The following is a 22,645-nucleotide window of genomic DNA, read 5'->3' on the forward strand; positions in this document are numbered from 1 at the left end:
CTCCTCCTGTGTATGACCTTCTGCCTGCCCCTGGACCCAGCTACCTGCCTCCTCCTGTGTATGACCTTCTGCCTGCTCCTGGACCCAGCTACCTGCCTACTCCTGTGGTCCTCTACAATAAATACCTCTTATTTTATATAATTTTCTTTACTAATATACACCTGCTGCACCCTGCGCTTGAAACCTGCTCTCTGTCTCCCATCCTATTAATTAAAGATGGTGACAGGAGTAATTTTATTTACAAGTGAGTAGATTTTATTTCATTTATTTTACCTTTATTTACCTTTATTTAACTAGTCAGTTAAGAAAATAAATATTATTTTCAATGACGGCCTGGGAACAGTGGGTTAACTGCCTGTTCAGGGGCAGAACGGCAGATTTGTACCTTGTCAGCTCGGGGGTTTGCGGTTACAACGCTCTAACCAGTAGGCTACCCTGCCGCCCCAGATAACATGTTTCTAAACACTACTAAATTAATCCTGATGATGCAATGTTTAAGAAAAACCATGAATGAATCAAGAATAATAATTAGTGAGTTACAGAGGCTACAACAAAACATGCTAACCTCTCACCATTACAGAGTCTACAACAAAACATGCTAACCTCTCACCATTACAGAGTCTACAACAAAACATGCTAACCTCTCACCATTACAGAGTCTACAACAAAACATGCTAACCTCTCACCATTACAGAGTCTACAACAAAACATGCTAACCTCTCACCATTACCAATAACAGAGGCTACAACAAAACATGCTAACCTCTCACCATTACCAATAACAGAGGCAACAACAAAACATCCTAACCTCTCACCATTACCAATAACAGAGGCTACAACAAAACAAGCTAACCTCTCACCATTACCAATAACAGAGGCTACAACAAAACATGCTAACCTCTCACCATTACCAATAACAGAGGCTACAACAAAACATGCTAACCTCTCACCATTACCAATAACAGAGGCTACAACAAAAAATGCTAACCTCTCACCATTACCAATAACAGAGGCTACAACAAAACATGCTAACCTCTCACCATTACCAATAACAGAGGCTACAACAAAAAATGCTAACCTCTCACCATTACCAATAACAGAGGATAAAACAAAACATGTTAACCTCTCACCATTACCAATAACAGAGGCTACAACAAAACATGCTAACCTCTCACAATTACCAATAACAGAGGCAACAACAAAACATACTAACCTCTCACCATTACCAATAACAGAGGCTACAACAAAACATGCTAACCTCTCACCATTACCAATAACAGAGGCTACAACAAAACATGCTAAGCTCTCACCATTACCAATAACAGAGGCTACAACAAAACATGCTAACCTCTCACCATTACCAATAACAGAGGCTACAACAAAACATGCTAACCTCTCACCATTAGCAATAACAGGTGAGGTTAGCATTTATTCTGATCTTTGTGCCTCAAACTTTGTTATTCATCATCACGATTCATTCCTGATGATCCATAATCATGGTAACATTCACATGCATGTAGAAGTGTTCAGAAACATCTTCTATTCTTACTGACAATACAAGTGAAGTGACTCCAAAATCACAGGACATTATTCATCATTCAGTTTCTATTAGGAAAAACATCCAAAACACAACCAAGACAAATTGCAAATGCATTCAACAAGTCAGTAGAATCACAAGCTTGATGAAATCACTGCAGGCATGGAATATGGGACCAAATACTAAACTTTCGTTGAATGTATTTATCCAAATAATTAAGACTTCTTCAAATTGGAGAACAACATTCATAAAGTTTTTCATTTCTAAACATATGTATGAAAATACCTTTAAATAAAAGGTGGCTTTCTGTACTGTCTCCTAATATGACAATGTGTGTCTGGTGAACACATGTGGTTCTGGTGAACAGTTATCACTTGTTGACCAACTACAGGAATACTGACCTCAGAGTCTCCAGTCTACAGTGGGGATTCCCCAGTCCAGCAGAGAGCAGCTTCACTCCTGAATCCTTCAGGTCATTGTTACTCAGGTCCAGCTCTCTCAGGTGTGAGGGGTTTGACTCCAGAACTGAGACCAGAGAAGCACAGCCTTTCTCTGTGACTCCACAGCCTGACAGCCTGCAAAGAGATCATCATGATTTCACAAACACACTGTTTATTTAATGAGTAGTGTAGAAGGACAATTGCAGATGCATTTGGTTTATTCTCTCAAACAACATATAGAATCATCTTCCATCTCCTAGAATTGTATGGTCGTAATGTTAAACTAATGTTAAAATCAATGCATTTATTTAATATGCTATTCAATATAACATTATATAGATATTATAATACATATTTTTCTCAACTGAATATTTCTTCCACGTGATCAGTTCTTATATGTCATTTTGTTTACTCACAGAACAGCTCTGGAGGCTTTGACCACTGGCAGCAGCCTCAGAAGACCTTCCTCTGATCTGGAGTATTTCTTCAGGTCAAACACATCCAGCTCCTTTTCTGAAGTCAGCAACACAAAGACCAGAGCTGACCACTGTGCAGGTGACAGGTTGGGTTCTGAGAGACTTCCTGATCTCAGGTATCTTTGGATCTCCTCCACTAGAGAATGGTCATTCAGTTCATTCAGACAGTGGAACAGATTGATGCTCCTCTCTGGAGAGGGATTCTCCCTGATCTTCTCCTTGATGTACTTGACTGTTTCTTCATGGCTCTGTGAGCTGCTTCTTGTCTTTGTCAGTAGACCTCGTAAGTGCTTCTGATTGGACTCCAGTGAGAGGCCCAGAAGGAAGCGGAGGAAAAGGTCCAGGTTTCCCGTCTCACTTTGTAAGGCTTTATCCACAGCACTCTTGTAGAAAGTAACTTTACGCCTTTGTTTGTTCACACAAAAGTTCCTGGACGTCGATTGCAGTTCGGCCAATAGATTCTTATTGTTGTTGATGAATGAGAGGAACACATATACAGCAGCCAGAAACTCCTGAATGCTCAGATGAACAAAGCAGTACACCTTGTCCTGGTACAGCCCACATTCCTCTTTAAAGAGCTGTGTGCACAATCCTGAGTACACTGAGGCTTCATTGACATCAATGTCAGCCTCTTTCAGGTCTTCTTCATAGAAAATCAGATTGCCTTTCACAAGCTGTTGAAAAGCCAGTTTTCCCAGTGACAGAATGCTCTCTTTATTCCAGTGTGGACCTGTCTCTTCATTCCCAAGATACTTTTCATTCTTTTGTTTGGTATGAAACACCACAAGGTGTGTGTACATCTCAGTCAGAGTCTTGGGCATCTCTTCTCTCTTATGTTTCAGCATGTGTTCAAGGACTGTTGCAGAAATCCAACAGAAGACTGGAATGTGGCACATGATGTGGAGGCTCCTTGATGTCTTTATGTGTGAGATGATTCTGCTGGACAGGTCATCATCACTGAATCTCTTCCTGAAGTACTCCTCCTTCTGTGGGTCATTGAACCCTCGTACCTCTGTCACCTGGTCAACACACCCTGAAGGGATCTTATTGGCTGCTGCAGGTCGGGTAGTTATCCAGAGGAGAGCAGAGGGAAGCAGATTTCCCTTGATGAGATTTGTCAGCAGAACATCCACTGAGGTTGACTTTGTGATGTCACAACAGATCTTGTTCTTCTGGAAGTCTAGGGGCAGTCGGCACTCATCCAGACCATCAAAGATGAACAGAACTTTGTACTTGTTGTAGTTGGAGATTCTTGATTGTTTGGTTTCCATTGAGAAGTGATTGAGAAGTTCAATCAAAGTGTTTTCCCCTTTCATCAAATTCAGCTCCCGGAAAGGGAATGAAAATACAAATTGGACATCCTGATTTGCTTTTCCTTCAGCCCAGTCCAGAATGAACTTCTGCACAGAGACTGTTTTTCCAATGCCAGCAACTCCCTTTGTCAGCACAGTTCTGATAAGTTTGTCTTGTCCAGTTAAGGGTTTGACGATGTCGTTACATTTGATTGCAGTCTCTGGTCTTGCTTGTTTCCTGGTTGTTGTCTCAATCTGTCTCAGCTCATGTTCATTATTGACCTCTCCTGTTCCACCCTCTGTGATGTAGAGCTCTGTGTAGATCTTATTGAGAAGTGTTGGGTTTCCTTGTTTAGCGATCCCCTCAAATACACATTGAAACTTCTTCTTTAGATTAGATTTGAGTTCACGTTGGCAAATCACAGCGAGCTCATCTGAATGAATAAATACCACAGAGGATATTAATATTACGTCTGTTTTAATGCCTACAGTATTGAAGGACTGTTATGAAGTTTAAAAGTATAATCATTTATTTTCTTAACTGACTGTATAAATGTGTAAAAGTTTTCATAATGCATTACAGACTGGTGTGACTGATTATATTATTATCGGTATTATTGATGGTATTATTAATGTTGTCTCTCTCTCTCTCTAAATTAATCACCACAACACATCCCTGCTGCTTCTTGATGAGGTCACTAGGTGTTGTGTTAAGGCTGCTACAATATCATTGAGTTACACAGCTACTTTAGCTGTACTTTAGCTACATCTTTTAAATGTTATAAAACATAATTCAACATGAGGCAGACAGATCTTACATTTCTCCAGTGTGTCAGCAAGCTCCTTCTGGTTCATTTTCCTCAGGATGTGCAGTGTGATCTTCAGAGCCCCCTCTCTGGCACTGCTCTCCTGCTTCTCATCTTCAGCATCCACCACTTCCTTATCCTGCTTCTGACTCTCAAAGCCTTCTGGGAGTTCTGGACTAAGAATCCTCTTGAACATCTTCAGCTCGTTCTTCACAAATGTCATAATATTCTCTTCAAGCAACTGAAATAAATCAAGTAAATAAGTTAAACACGATAAGAAATGCTTTCTCGTTAACACCTTAATGAATGATTGACAGGTCAACTTTATTTGAGGTAAACAAAAACAAATGTACATAACAGGACCACATACACTGAATATGGAGTCCAGGTCTGTTTGATGACTCTGGGAAGACTGACCACTGAGAATATCTGACTCTGATCTCTCCTGTTGGTTTCTGTGGACAAAACATGAGATTACATCTCCTCATCCAGGGAGTGCACACACACACACACGCACACACACGCACACACACACACACACACACACACACACACACACACACACACACACACACACACACACACACACACACACACACACACACACACACACACACACACACACACACACCCACACACACACAGGGAGGGAATGTTGTGTTTGTTTAATATTGTTTTAGGACTATGAAAATGGAAAAAATTTTAGCCTATGGATTATGAAAACAACAAATTGAAATGGGAAAATGGGAGAGAAATGACTAGAGACAGTGTTGTTTAACTCACTGACCAGGACCCATGAGTTCTTCTTACCTTTGTTCAGTAGAAAATGTATAAGGTAGTTCCATAGACCAGTCACTCTTCATGGACACACAGCTGGGAACAGGGGAGGCTGGTCTCTCCTGCTTGATTAGTCTTCAACACAACAGAGACAAACATTACATCTCTCATCTACTCTGAGCTCAGATGGGGAAACAGAAGAAGAGTTTCATTCCAAAACGCTCTATATTCATTTTTATTGTTGTTAGCTTTTATTGTTATTAAACCACAACGTAACTTTATAAAAGCTTCTAATTTAATTTAATGTTTAATTTACACTTAAAAATGTCAGACTTGATTTGATGATAAATGGATCAGCTCCTACAAAAAATTTCCCTTAATTATAAATCACATAAAAATGCCCATTTGCTGTTGCTGCAGGATTATTTTCCTAGTGTGAGAAACTGGTTCAAATTAAGATATGGCATTTGTAAGTGTCCGTATATACATTGGTGTTTACACAGACACAGGTTGTTCCCACTGTGACTATTAAAACCTGCCCAAACCAGAAACCGTGGATAGAGGGTAGCATTCGTGCTAAACTGAATGCGTGAAACACCGCATTTAACCATGGCAAGGTGACAAGGAATATGGTTAAATACAAACAGTTATTCTCTCTGTAAGGTAAACAAACAGGCAACACTTCAGTACAGAGATAAAGTCACAATTCAAAGGCTCAGACATGAGACGAATGTGGTAGGATCTACAGACAATCACAGATTACAATGGGAAAACCAGCCACGTTGCGGACACCGATTTCTTGCTCCCGGACAAGCTAAATACCTTCTTCGCCCGCTTTGAGGACAACACAGTGCCCCCGACGTGGCCCGCTCCCAAGGACTGTGGGCTCTCTTTCTCCATGGGCGACGTGAGTAAGACATTTTAGCGTGTTAACCCTCGCAACGCAGCCGTCCCATTCCTGGCCGCGTCCTCAGAGCATGCGCAGACCAGCTGGCTGGAGTGTTTATGGACATACTCAATCTCTCCCTATCCCAGTCTGCTGTCACCACTTGCTACAAGATGTCTACCATTGTTCCTGTTCCCAAGAAAGCAAATGCAACTGAACTAAATTACTATCGCCCCGCAGCACTCACTTCTGTCATCATGAAGTACTTTGAGAAGCTAGTTAAGGATCATATCACCTCTACCTTACCTGACACCCTAGACCCACTACAATTTGCTTAGTGCCCCAATAGATCCACAGACTATGCACTGCACACTGCCCTTTTAAAAATACATGTTTTAACCTCACTAGGGTAGGGGGCAGCATTCATAATTTTGGATGAAAAGCGTGTCTATATATATATATCTAGGTGAGACAACAATGGATATATAGATATCTAGGTGAGACAACAATGGATATATAGATATCTAGGTGAGACAACAATGGATATATAGATATCTAGGTGAGACAACAATGGATATATAGATATCTAGGTGAGACAACAATGGATATATAGATATCTAGGTGAGACAACAATGGATATATAGATATCTAGGTGAGACAACAATGGATATATAGATATCTAGGTGAGACAACAATGGATATATAGATATCTAGGTGAGACAACAATGGATATATAGATATCTAGGTGAGACAACAATGGATATATAGATATCTAGGTGAGACAACAATGGATATATAGATATCTAGGTGAGACAACAATGGATATATAGATATCTAGGTGAGACAACAATGGATATATAGATATCTAGGTGAGACAACAATGGATATATAGATATCTAGGTGAGACAACAATGGATATATAGATATCTAGGTGAGACAACAATGGATATATAGATATCTAGGTGAGACAACAATGGATATATAGATATCTAGGTGAGACAACAATGGATATATAGATATCTAGGTGAGTCAACAATGGATATATAGATATCTAGGTGAGACAACATTGGATATATAGATATCTAGGTGAGACAACAATGGATATATAGATATCTAGGTGAGACAACAATGGATATATAGATATCTAGGTGAGACAACAATGATATATAGATATCTAGGTGAGACAACAATGGATATATAGATATCTAGGTGAGACAACAATGGATATATAGATATCTAGGTGAGACAACCACATATCACAGTCAGATACACAGGATACAAACATTCCATTCCTGTTAAATAATGGATAAATAGATATCTAGGTGAGACAACCACATATCACAGTCAAATATACAGGACACCAACATTCCTGTTAAATAATGGATATATAGATATCTAGGTGAGACAACTACATATCACAGTCAAATATACAGGATCCCAACATTCCTGATAATCAATGGATATATAGATATCTAGGTGAGACAACCACATATCACAGTCAGATATACAGGATACCAACATTCCTGTTAAATAATGGATATATAGATATCTAGGTGAGACAACAATGGATATATAGATATCTAGGTGAGGACAACAATGGATATATAGATATCTAGGTGAGACAACAATGGATATATAGATATCTAGGTGAGACAACAATGGATATATAGATATCTAGGTGAGACAACAATGGATATATAGATATCTAGGTGAGACAACAATGGATATATAGATATCTAGGTGAGACAACAATGGATATATAGATATCTAGGTGAGACAACAATGGATATATAGATATCTAGGTGAGACAACAATGATATATAGATATCTAGGTGAGACAACAATGGATATATAGATATCTAGGTGAGACAACAATGGATATATAGATATCTAGGTGAGACAACAATGGATATATATATATCTAGGTGAGACAACAATGGATATATAGATATCTAGGTGAGACAACAATGGATATATAGATATCTAGGTGAGACAACAATGGATATATAGATATCTAGGTGAGACAACAATGGATATATAGATATCTAGGTGAGACAACAATGGATATATAGATATCTAGGTGAGACAACAATGGATATATAGATATCTAGGTGAGACAACAATGGATATATAGATATCTAGGTGAGACAACAATGGATATATAGATATCTAGGTGAGACAACAATGGATATATAGATATCTAGGTGAGACAACAATGGATATATAGATATCTAGGTGAGACAACAATGGATATATAGATATCTAGGTGAGACAACAATGGATATATAGATATCTAGGTGAGACAACAATGGATATATAGATATCTAGGTGAGACAACAATGGATATATAGATATCTAGGTGAGACAACAATGGATATATAGATATCTAGGTGAGACAACAATGGATATATAGATATCTAGGTGAGACAACAATGGATATATAGATATCTAGGTGAGACAACAATGGATATATAGATATCTAGGTGAGACAACAATGGATATATAGATATCTAGGTGAGACAACAATGGATATATAGATATCTAGGTGAGACAACAATGGATATAGATATCTAGGTGAGACAACAATGGATAGATATCTAGGTGAGACAACAATGGATATATAGATATCTAGGTGAGACAACAATGGATATATAGATATCTAGGTGAGACAACAATGGATATATAGATATCTAGGTGAGACAACCACATATCACAGTCAGACATTCATGTTAATCAATGGATATATATCGTTTTGCAAAAAAATTACATACACATCTAAAATCTAGAACAGTTATATAGAATGTACCCATAAGCAATCGATGCTGATTAAAAAACTATTTGCAATATACATTCTTAATCAATATTGTCAGCTCACCTCTTAGTTTTGGTGTCATGTTCCCCAGAGAGACCAATTTTAGAGGCAGTGCCCTCCTCTCTCTCCCCAGAGAGACTCACTTTAGAGGCAGGGCTCCCCTCCTCTCTCTCCCCAGAGAGACTCATTTTAGAAGCAGGGCCCCCCTCCTCTCTCTCCCCAGAGAGACTCATTTTAGAGAACTGACCCCTAAACAGAGATCCAGCATGTTGTGTTTGTTTAATATTGTTTTAGGACTGAAAATGGACAAAAGGAAAAGCCTCTGGATTATGAAAATAATTCCAACAACAATAATATATATATATATATAATAATAATAATAAATGGGAGAGGAGAAATGACTAGAGACAGTGTTGTTTAACTCACTGACCCAGGAGTTCTTCTTACCTTTGTTCAGTAGAAAAGTCTCCCTCTCTAAACTTCATAGGTAGATCCATAGACCAGTCACTCTTCATGGACACACAGCTGGGAACAGGGGAGGCTGGTCTCTCCTGCTTGATTGGGCTTCAACACAACAGAGACAAACATTACATCTCATCTACTCTGAGCTCAGATGGGAAAACATAAGAAGAAGTTCAAAACGCTTTATATCACTTTTCAGAAATGTTGGTCAATTATATGTTATTGTTTAAAGAAATGATTAAACCACTACAAGGCTTTATAAAGACATCTAAAGGGGGTAATTTACACATAAAATGCACATTTGCTGTTATTTTCCTGCCGTGAGAAACTGGGTCAAATTAACATGGCATCTGTCAGGGCATTCATCTTTAGATATATAGGTGAGACAACCGCATATCACAGTCAGATATAAAGGATACCAACATTCCTGTTAAATAATGGACATACAGATATCTAGGTGAGACAACCACATAACAGTCAAATATACAGGATACCAACATTCCTGTTAAATAATGGATAAATAGATATCTAGGTGAGACAACCACATATCACAGTCTAATATACAGGATACCAACATTCCTGTTAAATAATGGATAAATAGATATCTAGGTGAGACAACCACATATCACAGTCTAATATACAGGATACCAACCTTCCTGTTAAATAATGGATAAATAGATATCTAGGTGAGACAACCACATATCACAGTCTAATATACAGGATACCAACCTTCCTGTTAAATAATGGATAAATAGATATCTAGGTGAGACAACCACATATCACAGTCTAATATACAGGATACCAACATTCCTGTTAAATAATGGATAAATAGATATCTAGGTGAGACAACCACATATCACAGTCTAATATACAGGATACCAACCTTCCTGTTAAATAATGGATAAATAGATATCTAGATGAGACAACCACATATCACAGTCTAATATACAGGATACCAACCTTCCTGTTAAATAATGGATAAATAGATATCTAGGTGAGACAACCACATATCACAGTCTAATATACAGGATACCAACCTTCCTGTTAAATAATGGATAAATAGATATCTAGGTGAGACAACCACATATCACAGTCTAATATACAGGATACCAACATTCCTGTTAAATAATGGATAAATAGATATCTAGGTGAGACAACCACATATCACAGTCTAATATACAGGATACCAACCTTCCTGTTAAATAATGGATAAATAGATATCTAGATGAGACAACCACATATCACAGTCTAATATACAGGATACCAACCTTCCTGTTAAATAATGGATATATAGATATCTAGGTGAGACAACAATGGATATATAGATATCTAGGTGAGACAACAATGGATATATAGATATCTAGGTGAGACAACAATGGATATATAGATATCTAGGTGAGACAACAATGGATATATAGATATCTAGGTGAGACAACAATGGATATATAGATATCTAGGTGAGACAACAATGGATATATAGATATCTAGGTGAGACAACAATGGATATATAGATATCTAGGTGAGACAACAATGGATATATAGATATCTAGGTGAGACAACAATGGATATATAGATATCTAGGTGAGACAACAATGGATATATAGATATCTAGGTGAGACAACAATGGATATATAGATATCTAGGTGAGACAACAATGGATATATAGATATCTAGGTGAGACAACAATGGATATATAGATATCTAGGTGAGACAACAATGGATATATAGATATCTAGGTGAGACAACAATGGATATATAGATATCTAGGTGAGACAACAATGGATATATAGATATCTAGGTGAGACAACAATGGATATATAGATATCTAGGTGAGACAACAATGGATATATAGATATCTAGGTGAGACAACAATGGATATATAGATATCTAGGTGAGACAACAATGGATATATAGATATCTAGGTGAGACAACAATGGATATATAGATATCTAGGTGAGACAACAATGGATATATAGATATCTAGGTGAGACAACAATGGATATATAGATATCTAGGTGAGACAACAATGGATATATAGATATCTAGGTGAGACAACAATGGATATATAGATATCTAGGTGAGACAACAATGGATATATAGATATCTAGGTGAGACAACAATGGATATATAGATATCTAGGTGAGACAACAATGGATATATAGATATCTAGGTGAGACAACAATGGATATATAGATATCTAGGTGAGACAACAATGGATATATAGATATCTAGGTGAGACAACAATGGATATATAGATATCTAGGTGAGACAACAATGGATATATAGATATCTAGGTGAGACAACAATGGATATATAGATATCTAGGTGAGACAACAATGGATATATAGATATCTAGGTGAGACAACAATGGATATATAGATATCTAGGTGAGACAACAATGGATATATAGATATCTAGGTGAGACAACAATGGATATATAGATATCTAGGTGAGACAACAATGGATATATAGATATCTAGGTGAGACAACAATGGATATATAGATATCTAGGTGAGACAACAATGGATATATAGATATCTAGGTGAGACAATAATGGATATATAGATATCTAGGTGAGACAACCACATATCAGTCAAATATACAGGATACCAACATTCCATTCCAGCTAAACAATGGATATATAGCATTTTGCAATAAATAAATAAAAAATATATATACCCATCTAAAATCTATTAGTTAAAAATCTGAGAACAGTAATATTGAAGGTAACCATAAGCAACCATTTCTGATTAAAAAACAAATGGAAATAAAAACATATTAATGATATCAAAAATTGTCATCTCACCTCTTAGCTTTGGTGTCATGTTCCCCAGAGAAACTAATTTTAGAGGCAGGGACCCAATCCTCTCTCTCCCCAGAGAGACTCCTTTTAGATTCAGGGACCCCCTCCTTTCTCTCCCCAGAGAGACTCATTTTAGAGGCAGGTTCAGTCTCTCCCTCCCCAGAGAGACTCATTTTAGAGGCAGGGCCCCCCTCATCTCTCTCCCCAGAGAGACTCATTTATGAGAACTGACCCCTAAACAGAGATCCAAAATGTTGGTTGTGGTTAACACAGTAATTATTTAATGTCAATTGTTATCATTTATTAATTATCTCTTGTAAAACATTTACTAACAGACATAGAAACAATCAGATGATTTAATGCAATCACATGAACATGACATTAATATGTAGTTATTTTCAAAATGTATCTGAGAATGTAGACAGAAGGGCTAAAACGGACATGATTGATCTGAGGAGGAAATCATTGATCCATTCAGAAAGGTTATTTGCAACAAGTAAGAGATTTTATATTATGTAAAGTAGACTAGGTTATAATGTATAGTAGTGGGTTGTTAGTGATATGTAGATGTTATATTATGTAAAGTAGACTAGGTTATGATGTCTAGTAGTGGGTTGTTAGTGATATGTTATATTATGTAAAGTAGACTAGGTTATAATGTATAGTAGTGGGTTGTTAGTGATATATAGATGTTATATTATGTAAAGTAGACTAGGTTATAATGTATAGTAGTGGGTTGTTAGTGATATGTTATATTATGTAAAGTAGACTAGGTTATAATGTATAGTAGTGGGTTGTTAGTGATATGTAGATGTTATATTATGTAAAGTAGACTAGGTTATAATGTATAGTAGTGGGTTGTTAGTGATATGTAGATGGTATATTATGTAAAGTAGACTAGATTATAATATATAATAGCAGTTTGTTAGTGATATGTAGATCAAGGTCTATACCTCGGCTATAGCCTACATATCATAGATGACCAGTCTAAACCTGTTCAGATCAGTTCACATAATGTTATAGTCCTTCCAGTAGCAGGACAGAGAATGTACTGTATATAACCTACATATCATAGATGACCAGTCTAAACCTGTTCAGGTCAGTTCACATAATGTTATAGTCCTACCAGTAGCAGGACAGAGAATGTACTGTATATAACCTACATATCATAGATGACCAGCCTAAACCTGTTCAGATCAGTTCACAGAGAACATCAGGTTTGTCAGCATGATAAGTGATCATAACTCAAACCTACTCTGACTATTGAATGTCTGACATCGACTAACCTTATAATAGTTTGTAGAAAGCCAAGACCAACGAGGGTTTGCCCATCTTTCCTACGTCTCAACACATTTATCTGACTTCTAATGTACTGAGAAATATGTGCCACAGTTTCAACAGCCATTTTATAACTGCGTAGGCTACAAACATACTTTTAATTTCATATGAGGAAATCACATAACTTACAGTCACTGGTGCAGACGCCTGTTTTCTTACAGATGAAGTAGCTTTCATAGGCAACTCATTCAACCAGCCTAAACAACAGTAAATACAAGATGTCAAATGGTCAAAGGAGAACACATGGAAGACAGGTGTTTTAGTCATATACATTAGAGAGAGGTATATATATCCTGATAGAGTCATACACATGAAAGACAGGTGTTTTGCTACAGATGTAGGATCTTAATTTGAGACAGTTTACTGAAGCAGAAACATTATGTGGATTATAATTAACATTTTAAAGCGGAAAGTGGAAATGACAAACTTCAGAAGCCTTTTAAAACATCAAATACACTGCAAGTTTTAGTTTTCCTGCAACAGGGTGATCAAATTCAGATCCTACATCTGTACAGAGATGATGTCTTTATCTGAAAAAGGAAGTTTGAGTTATTAGCAATGAAGTTGCAACTGTCAGCTGCTGTAAACCTCTGTGATTGGATGTTATAGACCCCAATCTGAACAGTTTCTTCCCCGTGGTTATAGCCTTTAGCTCTATGCTCACTCTACCTAGTTCAATATATTGTTGTACGTAAACTTTGTGCAAACTGCACCGCCTGTATTCTGTCTCTTAATGTTTTCTATCACTAGCAGCACCATGTCACCATGTTAAATAATGTGTACAGATGTAGGATCTTTCCAACTCTGAGGACATGTCATTGTGATGTCATTTATTACATTTCAACCTGTTGATAAAGGCAACTAGAAGGCTGAACCCAGAAGACAACTCTAAATCAACACTTACTGATATTATCCTAAAATCCTTTCACTCGTATTATTGTGTCTCTTTCTTCAACAAATGTCAGGGCAGCCTGTGCTGTTAATTTAGTTGAAAACAGCAGGCAGGGAGGTCAACACCCTACGGGCAGCCTGTGCTGTTAATATAGTTGAAAACAGCGGGCAGGGAGGTCAACACCCTACGTATTGCACCAATAGGGTTAACCCACATGGTGGGAATTGTTACCTGGCTCACACAAAAGCTTGTCTCAGACACCACTTCTGACACCAATGTAGCAAACAGCAGGGCAGGGAAGTGAACACAGGTTGCATGTGTTAAAGGTGAACAACCTACGCATCGCACCATTGGCATCAATTGGGTAACTTGGTTGGAATTGAGACGTGGCTCATATAGTGAGGATCACTACAGTATAGAGGAACTATGGTACAATTACATGATCATATGAAGTGTTAAATGTAGAACTATAATATATGAATATGGATATATTGAATTTGACTTGACCACGTCCAGTCAGCTCCATGTTGTATGATTAAACTGACACCAACCTGTCTCAGTAGAAGTAGACTGTTAGGAGTGTTTTACTTCACTATACTAACATTACACCAGACATTTAATTTATCTACAACCTGGGATGTATTCATTAGTTTACCCCTCAGGCTACGTTCAGGTTTCAGCATCAGGCAGGTATCAACATGCCGAGTCGTAGGCAACAACCTGGGCTGTGTTCATTAGTTTACCCCTCAGGCTACGTTCAGGTTTCAGCATCAGGCAGGTATCAACATGCCGAGTCGTAGGCAACAACCTGGGCTGTGTTCATTAGTTTACCCCTCAGGCTACGTTCAGGTTTCAGCATCAGGCAGGTATCAACATGCCGAGTCGTAGGCAACAACCTGGGCTGTGTTCATTAGTTTACTCCACAGCCAACAGTATTAAAATGTTGCATAAAACATAGACAGTTCTCTAAATGCTGTACAATGTGACCTAAACGGTTTCTGTTGTTTTGTTACAGTGGGCACTAATGAATACACACAACCTGTTTTGAGGAAGTGTAAGTTGTTGTTAGTCTTACAGTAGGAGATCACCCTGGTCTATAGACCTATGATACAGTAGGAGATCACCCTGGTCTATAGACCTATGATACAGTAGGAGATCACCCTGGTCTATAGACCTATGATACAGTAGGAGATCACCCTGGTCTATAGACCTATGATACAGTAGGAGATCACCCTGGTCTATAGACCTATGATACAGTAGGAGATCACCCTGGTCTATAGACCTATGATACAGTAGGAGATCACCCTGGTCTATAGACCTATGATACAGTAGGAGATCACCCTGGTCTATAGACCTATGATACAGTAGGAGATCACCCTGGTCTATAGACCTATGATACAGTAGGAGATCACCCTGGTCTATAGACCTATGATACAGTAGGAGATCACCCTGGTCTATAGACCTATGATACAGTAGGAGATCACCCTGGTCTATAGACCTATGATACAGTAGGAGATCACCCTGGTCCATAGACCTATGATACAGTAGGAGATCACCCTGGTCTATAGACCTATGATACAGTAGGAGATCACCCTGGTCTATAGACCTATGATACAGTAGGAGATCACCCTGGTCTATAGACCTATGATACAGTAGGAGATCACCCTGGTCTATAGACCTATGATACAGTACACTCTTAGACTAAAGGGTTCCAAACAGGTCCTCTGGCTGTCCCCATAGGAGAACACTTTTGGGTTCCAGGTAGAATTCTCCTGGCTTCTATGCAGAACCCTCTGTGGAAAGGGTTCTTCATGGAACCCTAAAGGGTTCTACCTAGTACCAAAAAGGGTTCTACAAAGGGTTCTCCTATGGGGACAGCCAAATAACCCTTTTAGATTCTAGATAGTGTAGGAGTGATCGCCCTGGGGCACACAGATGGGCACAGAACAAATTCACCCCACGCATCTCATTTATATTGAAAACATTTTAATGAGAGTAGGACTATTATAACACTGTCCACCAGAAATATCATCAATTATATGAATACACATAACAATATCATCAACTACATGACACATAACAATATCATCAACTATATGACACATAACAATATCATCTACTATATGAAAACACATAACAATCGTCGTCTTACCTTTTATCTCTCAATAGAAACACAGTCTGGATGATCATCAGGTCGTCAAAAGTGAGTTTCATTTGCTCTGCTCATTTACATATCAGGTTATGCCTGTTCTCTCTCCCACCCCCTCTCTCTTTATAGCTCTTACAATGTGTCTTGGTATACATTCTACAACTGTCTGGAACTCTATTCTCTTCTGTCTCTCTCCATCACTTTCTCTGTGTCGTCTGTTGCTGTCTCTGTGTCTTGTCTGGTGTCTCTCTCCATCAAATCCTATTCCTCTGTTGCTGTCTCTGTGTCTTGTCTGGTGTCTCTCTCCATCAAATCCTATTCCTCTGTTGCTGTCTCTGTGTCTTGTCTGATGTCTCTCTCCGTCATATCACATTCTGTTGCTGTCTCTGTGTCCTGTCTGGTGTCTCTCTCCATCATGTCCTATTCTGTTGCTGTCTCCGTGTCTTGTCTGTCTCTCTCCATCATATCCTATTCTGTTGCTGTCTCTGTGTCTTGTCTGTGTCTCTCTCCATCATGTCCTATTCTGTTGCTGTCTCCGTGTCTTGTCTGTCTCTCTCCATCATATCCTATTCTGTTGCTGTGTCTGTGTCTTGTCTGTGTCTCTCTCCATCACCAGAAAATGTTGAGGGTTAGGCCTGCTACAATACAACATTCACAACATGACAACACAACTACATAACACCATTAAATACAGTTGAGGGTTACTACAATACAACATGACAACACAACTACATAACACCATTAAATACAGTTGAGGGTTACTACAATACAACATGACAACACAACTACATAACACCATTAAATACAGTTGGAATGTAGTTAGAACTCAAAGTGTTTCCGTCAAACAGAAAAACAACAATAAATCTGGATCAACACATTTAGATTTCTAGATGCTGCACTTTGCTGTTTCATTACCCAGACAGCTGTTTAAGGTCAGACCAAGGCAGAGTGTAGTATCAGTACTTAGGGGTCATAGGTCATACCAAGGCAGAGTGCAGTATCAGTACTTAGGGGTCATAGGTCAGACCAAGGCAGAGTGCAGTATCAGTACTTAGGGGTCATAGGTCATACCAAGGCAGAGTGCAGTATCAGTACTTAGGGGTCATAGGTCAGAGCAGTGGTCATGGCTATAACACCATTAAATTAATGCATGGAAAAACAAACAAACTTTAAAGCCATTTTTCTCAGATTCACTGTTTGTCTTTGTAGGACAGTAGTTCAGGTGGCTGTTTGTGTAGATGCTGTTTGTCTCTGTAGGACAGTACTTCAGGTGGCTGTTTGTCTTTGTAGGACAATAGTTCAGGTGGCTGTTTGTGTAGATGCTGTTTGTCTTTGTAGGACAGTAGTTCAGGTGGCTGTTTGTCTCTGTAGGACAGTAGTTCAGGTGGCTGTTTGTGTAGATGCTGTTTGTCTCTGTAGGACAGTAGTTCAGGTGGCTGTTTGTGTAGATGCTGTTTGTCTCTGTAGGACAGTAGTTCAGGTGGCTGTTTGTCTCTGTAGGACAGTAGTTCAGGTGGCTGTTTGTCTTCGTAGGACAGTAGTTCAGGTGGCTGTTTGTCTTTGTAGGACAGTAGTTCAGGTGGCTGTTTGTGTAGATGCTGTTTGTCTTTGTAGGACAGTAGTTCAGGTGGCTGTTTGTCTTCGTAGGACAGTAGTTCAGGTGGCTGCCCTTGCACTTAGTCTGCCTCCTGCCCCCCCATCGTCATGGTTACACCTTCCTGAAAACATTGACTCCATACTTTGCTGAAACCTGTTCTGCCAGTTCATGTCCTTAAAGACTAGAATGTTCCAATGTGGTTAGCCAAAGAGATGACAAGATAGTTCACACATGCATCTTTCAGGATAACTGTCAAACAGACATGTCACATTTCTGGTTGGTCCATAACTAGTTTCCTGCTTGTAGCAGGCCGTGTTAACAGGAATCCTCTTCTCTCACTAGAAGTCATGTGATTTCATGAGGATGTTGTTCTGCAGTGAGAGTGTAATGCAAGTCAAGGTGTCCTGGGATGAATGTCAACTAGATTTATAAACAGCATTGTTAAATTAACTGTTGTAATAAAACAACATCAATGCTGTCATTTTCTTTACGTTGGTTCGCTTTTAAAGTGTTTGATTGTCACAGACATCAGATTGGTTCAGTGAAATGTGTTGTTGTACAGGGTCAGCCATAGTAGTATGATAGGTGTTGTTTTACAGGGTCAGTCATAGTAGTATGATAGGTGTTGTTGTACAGGGTCATAGTAGTATGATAGGTGATGTTGTACAGGGTCATAGTAGTATGATAGGTGTTGTTTTACAGGGTCATAGTAGTATGATAGATGTTGTTTTACAGGGTCAGTCATAGTAGTATGATAGGTGTTGTTGTACAGGGTCAGTCATAGTAGTATGATAGGTGTTGTTTTACAGGGTCAGTCATAGTAGTATGATAGGTGTTGTTTTACAGGGTGAGTCATAGTAGTATGATAGGTGATGTCGTACAAGGTCAGTCATAGTAGTATGATAGGTGTTGTTGAACAGGGTCAGTCATAGTAGTATGATAGGTGTTGTTGTACAGGGTCAGTCCTAGTAGTATGATAGGTGTTGTTGTACAGGGTCAGTCATAGTAGTATGATAGGTGATGTACAGGGTCAGTCATAGTAGTATGATAGGTGTTGTTTTACAGGGTCAGACATAGTAGTATGATAGGTGTTGTTTTACAGGGTCAGTCATAGTAGTATGATAGGTGTTGTTTTACAGGGTCATAGTAGTATGATAGGTGTTGTTTTACAGGGTCAGTCATAGTAGTATGATAGGTGTTGTTTTACAGGGTCAGACATAGTAGTATGATAGGTGTTGTTGTACAGGGTCAGCCATAGTAGTATGATAGGTGTTGTTTTACAGGGTCAGTCATAGTAGTATGATCGGTGTTGTTGTACAGGGTCATAGTAGTATGATAGGTGATGTTGTACAGGGTCATAGTAGTATGATAGGTGTTGTTGTACAGGGTCATAGTAGTATGATAGATGTTGTTTTACAGGGTAAGTCATAGTAGTATGATAGGTGTTGTTTTACAGGGTCAGTCATAGTAGTATGATAGGTGTTGTTGTACAGGGTCAGTCATAGTAGTATGATAGGTGTTGTTTTACAGGGTCAGTCATAGTAGTATGATAGGTGTTGTTTTACAGGGTCAGTCATAGTAGTATGATAGGTGATGTTGTACAGGGTCAGTCATAGTAGTATGATAGGTGTTGTTGAACAGGGTCAGTCATAGTAGTATGATAGGTGTTGTTGTACAGGGTCAGTCCTAGTAGTATGATAGGTGTTGTTGTACAGGGTCAGTCATAGTAGTATGATAGGTGATGTTGTACAGGGTCAGTCATAGTAGTATGATAGGTGTTGTTTTACAGGGTCAGACATAGTAGTATGATAGGTGTTGTTTTACAGGGTCAGTCATAGTAGTATGATAGGTGTTGTTTTACAGGGTCGTAGTAGTATGATAGGTGTTGTTTTACAGGGTCGTAGTAGTATGGTGACCATGGAGCAAATTAGATGTAAGTTGTCTTGCTTAAGGGCACATCGACATATTTTCACCTTGACTGGTCAGGTTTTCAAACCAGCGATACCAGTTACTGACCCACCACTCTAACCACTAGTCTACCTGACCATACCAGTTACTGACCCAACACTCTAACCACTAGTCTACCTGACCATACCAGTTACTGACCCAACACTCTAACCACTAGTCTACCTGACCATACCAGTTACTGACCCACCACTCTAACCACTAGTCTAGTCTAGGTAGTTTTTATCAGACCATGTGGACACCTCCTAGTGGTGGGGTTGTTAGGAGTGTTTATCAGACCATGTGGACACCTCCTAGTGGTCTGGTTGTTAGGAGTGTTTATCAGACCATGTGGACACCTCATAGTGGTGGGGTTGTTAGGAGTGTTAATCAGACCATGTGGACACCTCATAGTGGTCTGCTTGTTAGGAGTGTTTATCAGACCATGTGGACACCTCCTAGTGGTGGGGTTGTTAGGAGTGTTAATCAGACCATGTGGACACCTCCTAGTGGTGGGGTTGTTAGGAGTGTTTATCAGACCATGTGGACACCTCCTAGTGGTGGGGTTGTTAGGAGTGTTTATCAGACCATGTGGACACCTCCTAGTGGTCTGGTTGTTAGGAGTGTTTATCAGACCATGTGGACACCTCCTAGTGGTGGGGTTGTTAGGAGTGTTTATCAGACCACGAGGACACCTCCTAGTGGTGGGGTTGTTAGGAGTGTTTACCAGACCATGTGGACACCTCCTAGTGGTGGGGTTGTTAACTCTTAGAACTACCCCTCTCGGATCCGGGAGAATTGTCATCAACTTACACTAATTAGCATAACGCAACGGACAACAAATCTTACTAGAAAATATTCATTCAAGGCAAGACAAGCATTTGTGTAAGTTTATCGATAGCCTAGCATAGCATTATGCAAAGCTCATGTTGGTCACGAAAATCAGAAAAGCAATCAAATTAACAAGAAGGTATTTAAATGGTAATAACCAGACTTTTTTCCAACAGATATTATTGGCAAATGTATTCCAGTAAGTTGTGACATAAGGAATGGATACAATCTCCCTTTGAAATGAAGCAGGTATAGATCTGTTGTTTTGAGGGAGCAGGGAGAGAAACAGTTTCCCTATTGGAGAGTCAACTGGATTAATGAAGCAGGTATAGATCTGTTGTTCTGAGGGAGCAGGGAGAGAAACAGTTTCCCCATTGGAGAGTCAACTGGATTAATCGAAGGCAGGTCAACAAGGTGAGGTCTGGCTGCACCTCTAAATAACATGAGTTCCAGATGGAATAGCATCAGAGACTATGGAGAACTCTCTAGGAGGGTAGGTCAAGAAGGTGAGGTCTGGTTACACCTCTAAATAACATGAGAGTTCCAGATGGAATAGCATCAGAGACTATGAAGAACTCTCTAGGTGTTACAGGGATATTGTAACAAGATAAAAATTCCTCATAATTGAGTAACAATCCTTCTGCATTAAAAAGTTGACTTACCAGCAGGATATGGTTATTAAACCAGTTCTTCAAAAATAAAGACTTGTTTCTATACAAAATATCCTTATTGTTCCAAATGAAATACCTTTTTAAATATATTAACGAGCACGCTAAGAATACTGTTGTAGGAATCTTATCGGTGTTGTAGTTACAAAGTAACACAAAATGGAGAACTCTCTAGGAGGGCAGGTCAACAAGGTGAGGTCTGGTTACACCTCTAAATAACATGAGTTCCAGATGGAATAGCATCAGAGACTATGGAGAACTCTCTAGGAGGGTAGGTCAACAAGGTGAGGTCTGGTTACACCTCTAAATAACATGAGTTCCAGATGGAATAGCATCAGAGACTATGGAGAACTCTCTAGGAGGGCAGGTCAACAAGGTGAGGTCTGGCTACACCTCTAAATAACATGAGAGTTCCAGATGGAACAGCATCAGAGACTATGGAGAACTCTCTAGGAGGGCAGGTCAACAAGGTGAGGTCTGGTTACACCTCTAAATAACATGAGTTCCAGATGGAATAGCATCAGAGACTATGGAGAACTCTCTAGGAGGGCAGGTCAACAAGGTGAGGTCTGGTTACACCTCTAAATAACATGAGTTCCAGATGGAATAGCATCAGAGACTATGGAGAACTCTCTAGGAGGGCAGGTCAACAACCCAATTTATCAACCAGGTCATTTTAGTTTCTCTTAGAATCACAACCTCAGTGGAACAACAGTTTGTCATTTCCCACAGGTACAGTTCTCCTGAACAAACAAGTGCAGGACAGAGGAATAGCAATTCTTACCTTGTTCTAAATTCAATCACCTTCTTCATCCTCATCATTCAGTTCATTGAAATACAGTTTTGAAGTTGTGCACAATTATCAGTTTCTGTTTGGTTTATGCAGCCCATTCATTCACTGTCAGCTACATCAGCCCATTCATTCACTGTCAGCTA

The 22,645-nt window shown here is 39.0% G+C and overlaps 2 long non-coding RNA genes and 1 pseudogene across 2 annotated transcripts in view; all 3 read right to left on the reverse strand.

The window, feature by feature from the left end:
• Positions 1-3,406: 3,406 nt before the first annotated feature.
• Positions 3,407-4,606, reverse strand: LOC116370641 (NLR family CARD domain-containing protein 3-like; annotated as a pseudogene).
• A 7,867-nt stretch (positions 4,607-12,473) lies between these two features.
• LOC116370644 (uncharacterized) lies at positions 12,474-16,928 on the reverse strand. Its single transcript, XR_004208781.1, has 3 exons — positions 16,673-16,928; positions 13,758-13,825; positions 12,474-12,524 (listed from the first exon to the last, which is right to left on the reverse strand). It is a non-coding gene; the product is annotated as an uncharacterized LOC116370644 (long non-coding RNA).
• Positions 16,929-17,183: 255 nt separating this feature from the next.
• Positions 17,184-22,645, reverse strand: part of LOC116370643 (uncharacterized) — a 61,698-nt gene continuing 56,236 nt past the window's right edge. The window contains exon 4 of the long non-coding RNA XR_004208780.1: positions 17,184-17,307. This is a non-coding gene — a long non-coding RNA (uncharacterized LOC116370643). The remainder of the gene's footprint in view (positions 17,308-22,645) is intronic.

Source organism: Oncorhynchus kisutch, unplaced genomic scaffold, assembly GCF_002021735.2.
Source record: "Oncorhynchus kisutch isolate 150728-3 unplaced genomic scaffold, Okis_V2 scaffold2680, whole genome shotgun sequence".
NCBI lineage: Eukaryota > Metazoa > Chordata > Actinopteri > Salmoniformes > Salmonidae > Oncorhynchus > Oncorhynchus kisutch.